Here is a 6,573-nt window from a genome sequence, read left to right as displayed (position 1 = left end):
AATTTATGCAAAGTATTTGAATAAATTATGCAAATTTATGTTAATAAAAATGACCCAATTTTAAATCCAGCTCTGGTGTCCGTGTCGTTACTCCGTCTCTCCAGCAAAATGGAGCTCCACCCCAGAGCACCCAATTTGCACTGAAATATGTTGAAAGACAGTGCAGGGTGTCCTGCATAAGCCACGCCCACAGTGTGGTAGTAAAAATTTTGTTAGCCCTTCACTGGATCCAGGAAGTGAACCTCCTCTGTAGCTATGCTGACTCTGACCATATAGATATTTAGGAAGGCACTTAAACCTGGTTCTTCCCAGACTTTGGATTAGCGATTATGTGCATTTGTGATGCAGGTTGCTTCTTCTCCTTGGTATAGCTGCTTTTTTATTATTTGTTTAATTTGTTCTTATTTCTGTAAGTTGCCTAAAGACATTAGTGAGTGGGAAGCCTTAGAATCTGATTAAGGAAAGAAAAGAAAAGAAAAAGCAGATTTTCTTGTGATTTTTAAAAAACCTAAGATAATTAAAGAAAAATAAGAGATTCTAGCACAGACCATATTTAGACTGATCTAAATATTTACATATTTTTAGTGATGGTGATTCCAATTATTTTTCTACCGTTAAGATTTTCTACCATAGATTCCTTGATTAGTTTGGCACACAAATAACTTAAAATTAGCACCACAGCAATGGCAGAATGAAGGCAGGAAGCAGGAAGAGGGAGATTGTGATCCTGCTGTATAGAGCGCTGATGAGACCACATTTGGAATACTGTGTTCAGTTCTGGAGACCTCATCAACAAAAAGATATTGATAAAATTGAACGGCTACAAAAATGGTGGAAGGTCTTAAGCATAAAATTTATCAGGAAAGACTTAATGAACTCAATCTGTATAGTCTGGAGGACAGAAGGGAAAGGGGGGACATGATCAAAACATTTTAATATGTTAAAGGGTCAAATAAGGTTCAGGAGGGAAGTGTTTTTAATAGGAAAGTGAACACAAGAACAAGGGGGCACAATCTGAGGTTAGTTGGGGGAAAAAATAGAAGTAACATGAGAAAATATTATTTTAGTAAAAGAGTAGTAGATGCTTGGAACAAACTTCCCGCAGACGTGGTTGGTAAATCCACAGTAACTAAATTTAAACATGCCTAGGATAAACATAGATCCACCCTAAGATAAAATACAGGAAATAGTATAAGGGCAGACTAGATGGACCACGAGGTCTTTTTCGGCCGTCAATATTCTATGTTTCTATGTAAATTCCATCTTTCATTTACACTGAGCATCTATTGAAGACTTTATATTGTTGAAAGTCAGGATACCTTTACTTGCCTCATACATTTCTTTTCTCCCCCCCCCCTTACAAATGAGTTTGACTTGCTGAATTCACATTGCACTCTGTAGGAATTTAAGTGATTCCTTTTAGATTGTTTTTAGCTAGTGTTCTTGTAATATCTTATGCCAGAAACTGTGTAAGTGAGAACATGAGCTCAAAATTGTAACAATTATAAATTCTTCAGGTTGACTGTAGTCAGGGATGAAATGCTCCTGGTTCGCTTGTGCCTGTCAGTCATCTGAAAGCAGGTTGCGAAGGGAGCGCGAGGCTCCGGCCACCCTCCGGAAGTCACCATTTGGGTTCTTTTACCCTCTGCACATGCACAGAATGTTTTGCATGTGCGCAGAGGGTAAAAGGACCAAAATGGCAGCATCAGGGTGGGTGGGTGGAGCCTCGTGCTTCCTTCGCAACCAGCTCTCTGACAACTGATAGTCACGAATGAACTGGGAACATTTCACCCCTGACTGTGGTGTATGGTCATGTATTAAGCCAAGTGCAAATACCTCTGTGGAGGGAAATTGTGTCAAGATTCTAAGAGACTGAAATGCCTTAATGGACTGAGAAATAGGATCTTTCAAACAATTAAAATAGGCGTGTTAAGATCCTGTGATTAGGTTATTCCTTTTAGATTGTTTTTAGCTAGTGTTCTTGTAATATATTATTATTATTATTGTTGTTGTTGCTGCTGCTGTTGTTTTGTTGTTGTTAATTTATTTATTTGTTTGTTTGTTTGTTTGACTTGTATGCCACCCCTCTCCGAAGACTGAAAGTGGCTCACAACAAGTAATACATGAGATACAAATCCAATATTAAAAACAATTTTAAAAACCCTAAAAAACAGTCATACAATCCAAACAAACCATACATAAAATGCAACAGCTAGGGGAATGTCACTTTCCCCAGGCCTGGTGATATAAGTGGGTTTTTAGAGGTTTACAAAAGGCAAGGAGGGTGGGGCAGTCCTAATCTCCAGTGGGAGTTGATTCCAGAAGGCTGGGGCTGCCACAGAGAAGGCTCTCCCCCTGGGTCCCGGCCATCTTATACAAGAAACTGTGTAAATGGGCTAAAAGTTGTAACAGTTATAGATTCTTCAGGTTGACTGTGGTGTATGGTCATGTATTAAGCCAAGTGCAAATATCTTCTGTGGAAGGAAATTGTCTCAAGACTCTAAGAGATTGAAATGCCTTAATGAACTGAGAAATAGGATCTTTCAAACAATTAAAATAGGCATGTTAAGATACTGTTCTTGTTTCTAATGAGAAGGAGAATAGGTAGATGATAGTGATTCCCATTACTATCTGATGAGGCAATTCTTTTATATAAATGTCCCTTGCTTTATACCTCTCTTCTCAATTGTTTTATGTGGGGAAAATATCAAGATACTGTAATTAATTTTTTTTACAGCTTTAACATTTTACAGCATTAACACGCAATGGTTTTGTTACCGTATTTACATTTGTTTGGATATTATCAAAGGCAGTAAGTGTGAGATTTATCTGGTCACTTAATATCAATCTGATTTTGTTGAAACTAAATTTGTACTATTCAGTTCCATGTATTTTAACAGATTGTATGTTTGTATTGCACTGGATTGCATTGTTACTATATTATGTAACCTTGGGCCAATCACTCTCTTTCAATCCAGTTCACCTCACAAGATTGTTGTTGTGCGAAAAATAGGAGGAAGGTGTGTTGGATATGTTCGCTGCCTTGAGTTGTAAAAATATAAAGATGAGATATAAATAACAAACAAAACATTCCTATATGAACACATTACATGTAGTGTAGTCATTTGCAAAAGATAACTGATTGCTCCAATAGAAGAAAACTAAAATTGCTGAAGTTGTAGCAGTGCTGTAACATCAGTTGATCAAAGACTTTGTATGATATATTTTATTAGAAAATGTTCCTTTGTGCTCATTTTAAGCACACTAGAAATTTTATTTATTTTTATTTATTGTTTTATTTTTTGCATTTTAAACTTGGAAAATATTTTTCTGAGCTGTTTGCGGAAATAATTTGTCACTTCTGTGCTTTCCACATCTGGCATTACATGGTCTATATAGATCAGCCAAAAGTATTGAGAATTATATCTTGACAAATGGTATCTCAACAAGCTTTTAGTTTATCGGATATAAAACAATTAACTACAGTATAAGTGCTTTGTATCCTCATGTCATCAGTGAGGAAACTTTTAGAGAATTGACAATTTAAGAAGCTATGGATTCTCCCTCCCCCCTTTTTTTTTTTGCTCTATTTCCTTGTAGCTAATGAAAAAGGAGCAACGGAATACATTTTAAATACATACTCTTCCACAATAATTTAATAAACTGTGGTGCCATCTCATGAAGAATCGGGGTGGTTGCCTTGGTGACAGAGATTATCCTCGTTGCTGCAGGATTCTGGCAGTTTTCTAAAAATGAATTCATAATATTTTGGATTTATTAAAAATATGCTTTTCTGATGGAGATAAATTGCATCCTTTCAGCTGGCCATGTAATGCTTCTATAAAAATACAACTGCTCTAGCAACTCAGCAAAAAGATATTATGTGATTAGTTGGAAATTAAAGCACATGCTATTTTAAAAAGTGAAAGGAAGCTTCGGAGAATGTGATTCATTCCATATTAAATTTTTAGCATTTCTTTAGGTTGCTGACTGCCCACACTAACCTCCAAATAATTTCTGTTGGATCCAGTCTCCTTGTCAGCAGTGCTACATTTTGACAGCTTTGCATTTTGGAGAAAGAAATCCACCCAAAAAATGGTATATACTTAAAATAAGTAAGGTTTTTGTGAAACAACACAAAACTCTAGAAAGTGGATGCTATTCAACTCACTCTGTATCAGTTATCAACTTGCTATTTCTGGCCACTAAAAGTGGCAACCATGGTGACTGGCATAACTCTGCTCTTCTTACAAAACTGTATCAGCATGACTAGGAATCATGGATTAATGATTAGGTTAAATAGCCTAGACTTCAAACCTCCTCCCCCACATTCACCTATTCAGGTGACCTATTAGTTACTTCAGTTTCTCAGATTTCAAATTTTAAAAAGAACAAATTTCACACATAGAACCTAGAAAGAAACTGCTTCTTCTTTAAAAGGTGAATAACCAATAGTCCTAGAACGAAGGAGAAATTTCCTGACAGTTAGAACAATTAACCAGTGGAACAATGTGCCTCCAGAACTTGTAAATGCTCCAACACTGGAAGTTTTAAAGAAGAGATTGGATAACCATTCATCTGAAATGGTATATATAACTTCAAATAGCATTCAAATGTTATATATCAGTGGTTCTCAACCTTTCTAATGCCATGACCCCTTAATATAGTTCCTCGTGTTGTGGTAACCCCCAATCATATGTCTAGTGCCAATTCTCCCAACCAAGGTTTAAGCTGATTGGCAGGAAGGCCAGAGGGACACCCCCACTGTAAACGCCTGATTGGTCAGATTGTAAACATATGTTCCAAGGCGCCAGAATAGAAGCTCTAGTTCTTAACATCATGGGAAATTTGTCTTTTCCCATGATCTTTGGCGACCCCTGTGAAATGGTTGTTCGACCCCCAAAGGGGTCCAGATCCCCAGGTTGAGAACCACTGGTATATATGATTTCAAATAGCATTCAAAAATAACAAGCAAAGTATTCTTCAAAGTTCCAATTTAGTAACAGAGCCATGTTGGCACATCTGGATGAAACCCAAATCTGAAGTTCCTGGGGTTTCACCACCCGGTTAAAAGTTCAAACCCTTGCCCCCATACCTCCAATTCATCACGTTGACCAATCTTCAACTTTAAAAATAATTTGTTATGGCTACATACAGACAGCCCTCATGCAATTCTCCCTCCAAATTTCCCACAGAAAAGAATACATATTAAAATAGTATAAAGTGTGGCAAGCCAAAGACCACAACTGATGTTGCTTTGGCCTGATAGTATAGGGGAGTGATGGCGAACCTTTTTTCCCTCAGATGACGAAAGAGCATGCGTGCGCTCTGTTGCACATGCGTAAGCCCCCACGCCCATAATTCAATGTATGGGGACAGTGAAAACAGCCCTCTGGAGGCCAGAAATGGCCTGTTTCCCAACTTCTGGTGGTCCCAGTAGGTTTGTGTATCACCCTCCCTAGGCTCCAAAGGTTACCCTGGAATCAGGGGAAGATAAAAACACCTCCCACCCCCCTGGAGGCTGTCTGGAACTCAAAAACTCCCACCCAGAGCCTATGTGCAAGCCAAAAATCAGCTGGCCGGCACACATATGCACATTGGAGCTGAGCTAGGGCAACGGCTGGTGTGCCATCAGATATGGCTCCACGTGCCACCTGGTTCACCGTCACTGGTACACTGGTACCACCAAGATCCCTTCAAACTCTCTTATTCTATTCTATTCTGTTCTGTTCCGTTCTGTTCTACTATTAGTTGCTGACTGAAAACCCAATAGCACTAATTTTGAGCAATGCTTTTTTCAAAGGGCAAACCATTTATGAATAGTGATGGGCGAACCCAATGGTGTTTGGGTTCAGCAAGTTCGGACGAATTTTATGCAAAATTCGGCCGAACCTGAACCCGAACTCGAATCTGAATGGGGAATCCTTCCCACGAAGAGATTCCGGGTGCGGAGCTTTGACATCACCGGCAGGTTGCTAAGGATGCCAAGGTGATCACTTCCTGGATTCCATAGAATCCAGGAAGTGATCACCTTGGCGTCCTTAGCAACTTGCCGGTGATGTCAAAGCTCCAAACGCCGAACACGACCCCGAACTTTGCCCAAAGTTTGAAAAAAATTCGGGTTCAGGTCCGGCATACCGAACACTGCAAAATTCGGTACGGACCCTAATTGTGCGGGTTCAGTTCGCCCATCACTATTTATGAATCTATTTATTTATATCCTGCTTTTATTATTTTTATAAATAACCCAAAGTGGTGAACATTCATAATATGTGTTTAGTGGGGATAGTCGGTCAAGATCCTCTGAAATCTTAACATCCTGTTCGTTCTCACAGAGGCAAACCATTCCAGGTTTCCAGAAATATTCAGTTGGCTCACTGTTTAAAGGAAACTTGCTCATTTCATACTGTCTGAACCACCAAAGAAACAACAACATATTGTACTTATTATTTTCCAAATTTTGTGACCAACAATCTGTAGGGAAATGTATAGGCAAGAAAGTATATTATGGAAATCTAATATTTATAATTAGAATTGTATATGAAAATCTCTATACGTACCAGTTTCTCTCAT

Source organism: Erythrolamprus reginae, chromosome 1 (genome assembly GCF_031021105.1).
Source record: "Erythrolamprus reginae isolate rEryReg1 chromosome 1, rEryReg1.hap1, whole genome shotgun sequence".
NCBI lineage: Eukaryota > Metazoa > Chordata > Lepidosauria > Squamata > Dipsadidae > Erythrolamprus > Erythrolamprus reginae.
This window is presented reverse-complemented; position numbering follows the sequence as displayed.